This window comes from Macrobrachium nipponense, chromosome 43 (genome assembly GCF_015104395.2).
Source record: "Macrobrachium nipponense isolate FS-2020 chromosome 43, ASM1510439v2, whole genome shotgun sequence".
NCBI classification, from domain to species: domain Eukaryota; kingdom Metazoa; phylum Arthropoda; class Malacostraca; order Decapoda; family Palaemonidae; genus Macrobrachium; species Macrobrachium nipponense.
The window spans coordinates 7900425-7911998 of record NC_061104.1 but is presented as its reverse complement, the minus strand read 5'-3'; positions in this window follow the sequence as shown (position 1 = coordinate 7911998).

Sequence of the window (11574 nt, the reverse complement as noted above, 5' to 3'; positions counted from 1 at the left end):
TCATGTGGTCAACAGAAGTACGTATGTGGCAAAGATAGCCCTGAGTATCTGCAGACTCGACATAACCATGTTGTCAAGTCATTTAAAATCATCATTGACTTCAAATACTTCACTGAAAATCCAATAAAGCAAAGAAATGAGTCTTTCAGCTCTATATCAGCTGATGCTTTAGCTAATGCTTTTGTAAGACACGTGCGACTATTTTAATAAGCATGCAGAAAGTTTTTTTTTTGTAAAGCGAACACCAAGAAAATCAACATATTTTATACCTAAAAACTGACGTTTCACGTTTTCTTTTATTGGGAATTTTTTTAAAATACCTTCTTTGGTGGAATTTTAATTTCGAAGAGACAAATTAAGAAAGAACCTGATCCCTCGGGACTAACTCAGCTGATCGACCACCGTCGTTAGATAAGAGTGATTATGTTATCTTGAAAGTGGGAATCGTCGTCGTCTTCCTTCAGCCCTCGTGTTAAAAATTCAAAAAGGAATATCACCTAGTCTCTGTGGTCTTATTCAAAGAGGAAAATCAATTAGTTTTCGGGGTCTTATTCAAAAAAGAAAATCAGCTAGTCTCTGTGGTCTTATTCAAAGAGGAAAATCAATTAGTTTTCGGGGTCTTATTCAAAAAGGAATATCAACTAGTCTCTGTGGTCTTATTCAAAGAGGAAAATCAATTAGTTTTCGGGGTCTTATTCAAAAAAGAAAATCAGCTAGTCTCTGTGGTCTTATTCAAAAAGGAAAATCATCTAGTCTTCGTTGTCCCATTCAAATAGGCAAATCAACTAGTACTCGTGGTCTTATTTAAAAAGGAATATCACCTAGGCTTCGTGGTCTTATTTAAAAGTGGAATATTACTTAGTCAACGTGGTCTTATTCAAAAAGGAAAGTCAATTAGTCTTTGTGGTCTTATTCAAAAAGGAATATCATCTAGTCATCGTGGTCTTATTTAAAAGTGGAATATCAGTTAGTCAACGTGGTCTTATTCAAAAAGGAATATCAACTAGTCTTTGTGGTCTTATTCAAGAAGGAATATCACCTAGTCTTTCTGGTATTATTCAAAAAGGAAAATCAACTAGTCTTTGTGGTCGTACACCTGACATACAGTTTACATTTTCAGATAACGCGGAATTATCAGTATTGTAATTCTTAATATCCGTTAATAATATCCGTTAAATTCATAAAAAAAGAAAAAAAAATAGGAGGCGTTACCTCGTATATAAAAATATTACTCTTATGTGTTCACATGGAATCTAACTGAGAAGATATCATGTATCACATGAAGGTTTGCTTACGGTTTTTTCGATAAGGAATCGAAATTACCTTCTATTTTTAACATGTTGTTTACCATAAATCAAGTAAAAATGCCCCCAGGTTTCTTCGGCGCAATCGAGTTTTCTGTACAGTGTATAATGCTGTATGAAACTCTCAGCCACGTCCCATGTAAGAATCACCTGCTATCCATGAAACTTTCAGCCACAGCTCGGTGGTGAGGCTAGAGGGTTGCTATTTGGTATGTTTCATGTTTGGAGGGTGATTATCAACATACCAATTTGCAGCCCTCTAGCCTCAGTAGTTTTTAACATATGAGGGCGGACAGATAAAGTCATTGCAATAGTTTTCTTTTACAGAAAATACTTTCAATGCCTTAATCCTAAACTGGTTCTAAGGAATGAACGCAGATTTTAAAGAAATACTTTCATTGCCTTAATCCTAAACTGGTCCTGGGGAATCAGAGAACAACTGGATCACTATTTAAATTCATACCCTGTGCCCAACTTTATGCGTTCTATGGTTGTTTATAATTATACTTGGCCGAGATGTAATGTCGGGACTTACTGTATATCTGTCCCACCAAATAAACGCTAAAAGTGCGAATCGATCTTACCGTGGTGTCACCCATAGAATGGGCTGTACTTTTGAGTAAGAAGTTCTTCAATATAAGGGAGCGTAATAAACAGTGGACCTCTTTTTTTTTTTTTTTTTTTTTTTTTTTCTAAGAGATTTTAAGTTACAAGGAAAACTTAAACGTAGTTTTCCTCAAATTGGGTTTCAAGTTGCCTTTACTTCCTGTAGACCTTAATTCGTGGAGCTTGTTTGTTTACTTGTTCGCGATGTGGTCTGCAATACGCGGGAGCCAGTTCTTGTTGGCTCAGCAAAGAAATTTGGGCACAGGTCCTTCTGTTAGAATAAAGTGTTTCCTCTTTCAAAACCACCCTTTTCAGCCATAAGACAGCACCTTCTCTTAGAACAAAGTTACCCTTTCGAAACCACCCTTTTTAGCCATGAGAGAGCACCTTCTGTTAGAACAATGTTTCCCCTTTCAAAACCACCTTTTTCAGCCATAAGAGAGCATCTTCTGTTAGGACAAAGTTACCCCTTTCAAAGCCACATTTTTCAGCTATAAGAGAGCACCTTCTGTTAGAACAAAGTTTCCCTTCTTAAAGCCACATTTTCCAGCCATAAGAGAGCATCTTCTCTTAGAACAATGTTTCCCCTTTCAAAGTCACCTTTTTCAGCCATAAGAGAGCATCTTCTCTTAAAACAATGGTTCCCCTTTCAGAACCACCTTTTTCAGCCATAAGAGAGCACCTTCACTTGGAACAATGGTTCCCCTTTCAAAACCACCTTTTTCAGCCATAAGAGGGCATCTTCTTCTAGAATAAAGTTTCCCCTTTCAGAACCACCTTTTTCAGCCATAAGAGAGCATCTTCTCTTAGAACAATGTTTCCCCTTAAAGAACAACCTTTTTCAGCCATAAGAGATCACCTTCTCTTAGAACAATGTTTCCCCTTTCAGAACCACCTTTTTCAGCCATAAGAGAGCATCTTCTGTTAGAATAAAGTTTCCCCTTTCAGAACCACCTTTTTCAGCCATAAAAGAGCATCTTCTGTTAGAATAAAGTTTCCCCTTTCAGAACCACTTTTTTCAGCCATAAGTGAGCATCTTCTGTTAGAATAAAGTTTCCCCTTTCAGAACCACCTTTTTTAGCCAAATGAGACCATCTTTTGTTAGAATAAAGTTTCTCCTTTCAGAACCACCTTTTTCAGCCATAAGAGAGCCTCTTCTGTTAGAATAAAGTTTCCCCTTTCAGAACCACCTTTTTCAGCCATAAAAGAGCATCTTCTCTTAGAACAATGTTTCCCCTTTCAGAACCACCTTTTTCAGCCATAAGAGAGCACCTTCTCTTAGAACAATGTTTCCCCTTTCAGAACCAACTTTTTCAGCCATAAGAGAGCATCTTCTTCAAGAATAAAGTTTCCCCTTTCAGAAGCACCTTTTTCAGCCATAAGAGAGCATCTTCTCTTAGAACAATGTTTCCCCTTTCAAAACCACCTTTTTCAGCCATAAGAGAGCATCTTCTGTTAGAACAAAGTTACCCCTTTCAAAGCCACATTTTTCAGCTATAAGAAAGCACCTTCTGTTGGAACAAAGTTTCCCTTCTTCGCAAAAAGCCACCCTTTTGCCAGCCATCAAGAGAGCACATCCTTCTCTTAGAACAAATGTTTTTTGTTTTCTTCAATGTTTTGGTTTTTTTTCTTGTAATTCGTTCTTTTCTTTTCCCCTTTCAAAGTCACCTGTTTTCAGTCATAACTGGAAGAGGCATTTTTCTTCTTCAGAACTAATGGTTCCCCTTTCAGAATCACACCTTTTTTCAGCCATAAAGAGAGCACCTTCTCTTTGGAACAATTGGTTCCCCTTTTTCAACCCACCTACCCTTTTTTCACACCAAGCCCAATAAGCAGTAGAGGAGGAGCAACCTTCTCTTAGGAAAAATAAAGGGTTTTTTCTTTCCCTTCAGAAAACCACCCTTTTTCAGCCATAATAAGCAACATTCTCATCTTAGAACAATGTTCCCCTTTCAGAATCAAACCTTCTTTCAGCCATTAAGAGAGGCAACCTGTTAAAATGCTTTAGAAGACAATGTATTACCCTTTCAGAACCAACCATTTTCAGCCAATAAAAGAGAATCATTCTTCTTTTTCTTAGAAAATAAAAGTTTCCCCTTTCAGAATCCACCCTGTTTTCAGCCAATAAGAGAGCATCCTTCTCTTAGAACAATGTTCTCCTTCAAGAACAACCTTTTTCAAGCCAATAAGAGAGCACCTTTCCCTTCTTAGACCAATGTTTCCAACTTTCAGAATCACCTTTTTCACGCCATAAGAGAGAAAAGAGCATCTTCTTCTTAGAATTACATTAAAGTTTACCCTTTTCCCTTTCAGAACCACCTTTTTTCCCAAAGCACCAAGCCTAAGAAGAGCACCTCTTCTTAAGAACAATGTTTCCCCTTCAGAATAACCTTTTCCAAGGCCATCATCCATCCCACAATCAAATAAAAGGAGATTTGAGAGCCCTTTCTGGTAGAATAAAGTTTCCACCTTTTTCAAGAACCACCTTTTTCAGCCATAAGAGAGCATCTTCTTCTAGAAATTAACAATTTAAAGTTTCCCACTTTCAGAACAACCCCTTTTTTCATGCCCTAAGAAAAGAGCATCTTCGTTAGAATAAAGTTTCCCCTTTCAGACCACCTTTTTCAGCCAAATGCTACCTCTTTTGTTAAATAAGTTTCTCCTTTCAGAACCCACCTTTTCAGCCATAAGAGAGCTCTTCTTTTAGAATAAAGTTTCCCCTTTCAGAACCAATCACCTTTTTTCAGCCATAAATAGCATCTTCTCTTAGAACAATGTTTCCCTTTCAGAACACAACTTTTCAGCCATAAGAGAGCAACCTTTTCTCTTGAACATGTTTTTCCCCTTTTTCAGACCAACCCTTTTTCAGCCATAATAGGAGCAATCCTTCTTCTAGAAATAAGTTTTCCCCTTTTCAGAACCACCTTTTCAGCCATAAGAGAGCCATCTTCCCTTGCCTTAGAACAATGTTTCCACTTTCAGAGCACTTTTTCAGCCATAAGAGAGCATTTTTCTTCTGTTAGAATAAAGTTTCCCCTTTCCCCTTTTCAGAACCAACCACCTTTTTTCAGCCATAAGAGAGCACCTTCTCTTAGAACAAGTTTCCCCCTCAGAAAACCTTTGCCATTTTGGAGAAGCCTTCTTCTTGAAGAATAAAAGTTTCCCCTTTCAGAAACCACCTTTTTCCGCCATAAGAGGCCTCTTCTTTCTTAGGAATAAAGTTTCCCCTTTCAGAAACAACCTTTTATTTTTTCCAGCCAGAAAAGAGGCCATCTTCTTCTTTAGAATAAAGTTTGCCCCTTTCAGAACACCTGTTTCACCATTTTTAAAGAGCATCTTCTGATTCATAAAGTTCCCCTTTCGGTAACCACCTTTTTCCAGCCATAATTGCCTTTCTGTTAGAATAAAGTTTCCCCTTTCAGAACCAACCTTTTTTTCAAGCCAAATGAGACCATCTTTTTTTGTTAGAATAAAGTTTCTCCTTTCAGAACCACCTTTTTCAGCCATAAGAGAGCCTTTCTTTTAATTTTAAAGTAATTACCCCAGTTTCCCCTTTCAGAACCTAAACCTTTTTTCAGTCCATAAAGAGCATCTTCTCTTAGAACAATGTTTCCCTTTCAGAACCACCTTTTTCAGCCATGAAGAGAGCACCTTCTGCTTAGAACCAATGTTTCCCCTTTCAGAACCAACTTTTTCAGCCATAAGAGAGCATCTTCTTCTAGAATAAAAGTTTCCCCTTTCCAGGAACTAACCACCTTTTTCAGCGCCATAAAGAGAGCATCTTCTCTTAGAACACTGTTTCCCCCTTTCCAGAACAACTTTTTTCCTTTTTTCATAAGAGAGCCCACCTTCTGCTTAAGACAATGTTTCCCCTTTAGACCACCTTTTTCAGCCGATTAAGAAGCAATCTTCTCTTAGAATAAAGTTTCCCCTTTCAGAACCACCTTTTTCAGCCTTGGACCACCTTCTCTTAAACAACTGTTCCACCTTTCGACTAACCTTTTCCAGCCATAAGAGAGGCCTTCTTCTGTTAGAATAAGTTTTTCCCCTTTCAGAAAACCACCTTTTTCAGCCATTTACGTAGAGCGTAATCCTTCTAGAATAAAGTGTCCCCATTTCAGAACAACCTTTTTCACAAAGCCAATAAGAGAGCATTTCCCTTTCTTTAGAATAAGTTTACCCCTTTCCCAGAACCACCTTTTTCAAGCATAGTGAGGCCATCTTCTTGTTAGAATAAAGTTTCCCCTTTCAGAAACCACCTTTTTCAGCCAAATGACCCATCTCTTGTTAAGAATAAAGTTTCTCCTTTCAGAACCACCTTTTCAGCCATAAGAGAGCCTTCTTCTGTTAGAATACAAGTTTCCCCTTTTTCAGAAACCAAAACCTTTTTCCATTTTTCAGCCATAAGAGAGCTATCTTCTATTAGAATAAAGTTTTCCCCTTTTCAGAACCACCTTTTTCAGCCATAGAGAAGCCCCTCTGTTAGAACCAAAGTTTCCCCTTGTTCAGAACACCTTTTGTTTCAGCCAGAAGAGAGCAATCTTCTGTTTAAAGAATAAATTTTCCCCTTTCAGAACCACCTTTTTTCCAGGCCATAAAGAGACCATCTCTTGTTAGAATAAAGTTTCTCCTTTCAGAACCACCTTTTTCAGCCATAAGAGAGCCTCTTCTGTTAGAATAAAGTTTCCCCTTTCAGAACCACCTTTTTCAGCCATAAGAGAGCATCTTCTATTAGAATAAAGTTTCCCCTTTTAGAACCACCTTTTTCAGCCATAAGAGAGCCTCTTCTGTTAGAATAAAGTTTCCCCTTTCAGAACCACCTTTTTCAGCCATAAGAGAGCATCTTCTGTTAGAATAAAGTTTCCCCTTTCAGAACCACCTTTTCCAGCCATAAGAGAGCATCTTCTGTTAGAATAAAGTTTCCCCTTTCAGAACCACCTTTTTCAGCCATAAGAGAGCATCTTCTTTTAGAATAAAGTTTCCCCTTTCAGAACCACCTTTTTCAGCCATAGAGCATCTTCTGTTAGAATAAAGTTTCCCCTTTCAGAACCACCTTTTTCAGCCATAAGAGAGCATCTTCTGTCAGAATAAAGTTTCCCCTTTCAGAACCACCTTTTTCAGCCATTTGAGAGCACCTTCTCTTAGAACAATGTTTCCCCTTTCAAAGCCACCTTTTTCAGTCATGAGACCATCTTTTGTTAGAATAAAGTTTCCCCTTCCAGAACCACCTTTTTCAGCCATAAGAGAGCACCTTCTGTTAGAACAATGTTTCCCCTTTCAAAACCACCTTTTACAGCAATAAGAGAGCACCGTTTGCAGCTTAGCAGAAGACCTTACGTTCTCTGACCTGGATTTGAAAGTACTCAGTACTGTCTTGCTGCTCAGACATATTGGACCTCCTAGTTCCAGAATTCTTGTTTCTAAAGATGAAACCGAAACTGTAAAACATTTTGTCATGTATGCAATTAGCAATCATACTGTTAATGTTTTAAAGGGTTCGCAATAAATTCACAACCATTTTACCTTCTGTTTGTTAGTTAACTTTGCAGTTTTTCCTCTTTTTATGTTGGTATTCTTATGTATATATTTTTGGCTTGTATTTTCTGCTCATTTTATGATTTATTAGGTGTTTTAATCTTGAATCTAATTTACCGTCTCAGTTTTTTATCGTCTTGTTTGTTTTACCCATTCTACAAGTTCTAGCGAGACAATCAGTTTCATTATGTTAAACGATCTGTATGTTTTGTCAATAATTCCAGCCTGATGATGAGCTTGTTAACGTCGAATGCCTGGGAAATGGTTCTACCTGCCTTAGAAATATGATTCACTATCAAGCTCTTCTCTCTCTCTCTCTCTCTCGCTCGCTCGCTCGCTCGCGCGCACAATCGTGTGTGTGTGTGTGTGTGTGTGCGTGAAATAGCAAAGTCCAACATGAAAAAATCCTCGTTCCTTCCGTATGGTATGAAACTTGGTCGATGATGAAACGGAGTCTTTGTCCTTGGGTTCGTACTTTGGTCTTCCTTCAAAACTCGAAGTAAGAAACGGGATCAGTACAGATAACACTCTCGGGGGTTTCTTTCTTAATGAGTCTGATAACGCTCCATAAATAAGTTGTGTTGTTCATTGTTTGTCACCAAGAAATATAAATCCAAGGCTTATATCATTGTTTTCTATCGTTTTCAACATTTGTTAAAAAGCAAAACGCTCATATTAAGTACGTTTTGTTGAATTGATGCTCAATTGTCAAATCATTGCGTTTTTTATTACTTTGAAGATCATATTTCACAAAAACGTGGACGTACTGTCAATGAATGAAAAAATTACGTCACCAGCACACAATTGAAGAAATTTCTTTTTCTTAATACATTACAAGCATACAGTAAGTAGAGTATTATCTCCATAGAACTGACAAGCCATCTTGGCTGGTGGTCATAATGTCTAGAACACCAGTAGGTACCAATTTCTCAGCTTTTGATCTTTTTATTAAAAACTTTCATAAGACGAACCCTGTTCTTTTGGAACAAGCCCTAAGGGGCCATTGACTTAAAATGAAAGCTTTCAAAGAGTATGGTGTTCATTGGGAAGTAAGAGAAGGTAAAGGGAAATGGAGAAAGAAGATATCTCATTTATTAAAAAGAAAAAATGAACTAAGGAATCTATATATATATATATATATATATATATATATATATATATATATATATAGATTCCTTAGTTCATTTTTTCTTTTTAATAAATGAGATATCTTCTTTCTCCATTTCCCTTTACCTTCTCTTACTTCCCAATGAACACCATACTCTTTGAAAGCTTTCATTTCAAGTCAATATATATATTATATATATATATATATATATATATATATATATATATATATATATGTGTGTGTGTGTGTGTGTGTGTGTGTGTGTGTGTGTATGTATGTATATATGTATCTATATAATGAATTAAAATGCAAGGAGAATAGTACTCGGTTAGTAATGTATTGCATTTTAGCCTTGAATTTTTGAAGTTCCAATTGCATGACGTCCTCAGACCTCAGAGAGACTTTCCACAGTCCAACGGTGTCAGGAATGAAGGACCTCTGGAACTGAGAAGTTCGACAGCCAGGTATATACATTTTTTTTCCGGCATATTCTTGCTGCTGTTCAGCGAATCTGGTTGCTTTCGGCAGGCAAAGGGAATCAGGGATCAATTGTGAATGTGGAATATCTCTATTAAAATACAACTTATGAAAATGTGACCAACGAGCGACCATCCGTCGGTAGTCCAAGACATAACTTGCTACTCTTAGGCCCCCGTCCACACGGTCGAGCTTTGATCGACGAACTTTGTCCGATGTGACGTCAGAAGCGGAGAAACGGCGAGAAAAGTCAGAACCCTGCTGCGGTTTCTCCGCTTCTGACGTCACATTCAACAAAGTTCGTCGAGCAAAGCTCGGCCGTGTGGACGGGGCCTTAAGGTGCGTCCACACGGTCGAACAATGTCTGACGGACAAACATTGTTACCAATTAACAATTGTCTGCCGGTCTTTACCTTGTTAGTAGAGTAAAAGCATTGGCAAACAACCTCATCTGGTACCACTGTTTGTAGCCAGATCTACTTCCATCGTTTCAACGCTTATGACGTCATCCTGCTTCGTCTGTGATATGGTAACAATGTTTGTCCGTCGGACATTGTTCGACCGTGTGGACGCACCTTTAGGATGCAGAAACCTACCACCACAAACCAGAAGCAGACATCCACACCAGAGAACAGCATGCTATAGTAGATTTACATCAACCGTGCATTGGATGTCTAGGCCAGTCACTTACGACGCTCCTGATTGGCTGTTGATAAGCCAACGACCGGGCTAAAAACTCTTAGTCTCTCTCGAGATTTCACATGGGATACTTCTTTTAGGAGAGGTGCAACATAGATCCTACCTATGTGAACAGCCAATCAGGAGCGTCGTAAGGGACTGGCCTAGACATCAAATGCACGGTTGATGTGAATCTACCATAGTAAAGACCACACAAATGACCTAAAACAGGTTGCATTGATTTTATCACTGGAAACTTCCTTTAGGTGTTTCTCAAAAGTAAGATGTGAGTCAAAAGTTAGACCTAGAGTAGTTGAAGCTTCAGACTCATTCAGCAAAGTCCCATCCACCTGAAGTGGAGGGTGGGGTGGGAAATCTGCGCAACATCTGCCATCCAACAGCGTTTTCGTTTTACTGGAGTTCAGCTTCATACCCCCACCGATTACACCAGTGGTCTTCAAACTTTTTGAGGTCATAGCCTACTTTAGATATCTCCAAATACCCATGGCCCACTACTTCCGATTTAGAATAGGAATTGATAAGTTCAAAATACAGCATATATAGTTCCTGGAACTGGAATTTTATTACATGTTTTGGCCATAAATTCCAAATATAGATTTTCATAAATTCAATATACAAATGTGCTCAGAATCTTTTCACGGCCATTTTTATGATCTAAAAATTAACTAGTGAACATTACTGGAATAGAATAAGAAAAAGAAAATATATTCATTTCCATATTTTTTACATATACTGTTTATTTATAATTATAGGTCCGGATAAAAGAAAATATACTTTTATTTTTATATATTCTTTATTTAACTTTAAATTCAACATTTTTTTATCCGTGGCCCACCTGATAATCAGCCCTTGGCCCACAGTTTGAAGACCACTGGACTACACCATTCACTGATCCAGTCCATGGTCCATGTCCCGACTGAGGTTGGGGTCAGCTTCATTTCTCATACGTGGAGACTTTACTACGCCCACAATTGTTGCATAGTAAACAATCTCGTGTTCCAGGCCAACAACAATATCACTTCTATACACCAAAAATACTAATGGATCAAAAACACCACCCCATGGAACTCCAGACTCAAAGGTCTTAATTCACTAAAGATCCCATCAACAGCAACTCGCTGCTGCCTACCTGTAAGGAAATCTTGAAGTAATTCTAAAACATATCCACCCACTCCGAGATTTCGAAGTTTATAAACAAGTGCCTGGGGATTTACTACATCGAAACAGCACTAAAAATCTATTTGAATTACTGTGCACTCAAAACCCTTATCAAGGTTCTCTTGCAAATGGCATGACTTGCTGGTAAATGGGGATAACTGAGTAGGAGTATGGTTACCAAATTTTTAGAGACTTTATGCATAATTAACACGATAATGTACGATGTGATAGAAATTCTTGCCTTATAATTGCTAAGAAAAAATCTGGTCGATAACAACAATACGCTTTGCTTACGTAACTAGCTACTTTCGAAACTCCTTGTTACAGGTGCTTGTCAATCTGTTTTCATGCCCGAAGATAATGAAATAAAAAAAATAGTGATAGCCCCTCAATACGCCATTACTCATTTTTTAACAGGTGCGCTCCACTCATAGCTTAAGGAATGTCCGTACAGCACGAAAAAAAAAATATTTCAATATCATCGTTATGCTGGAGACACTTATCTAATCTACCCTGCGGTCAATAACTTTTGGATGACTTATCAATCTCATAAATATATAAAAAAATCTTGATTGCAACGAGAGGGTTATTTTTTTAAAGATTGAATTTGTTCCTAAAATTATCATTTGCTAAATACGAAAAAAAAAGTTCTACTTGAAACGGTTTGATATCTGTCACAAAGAGGGG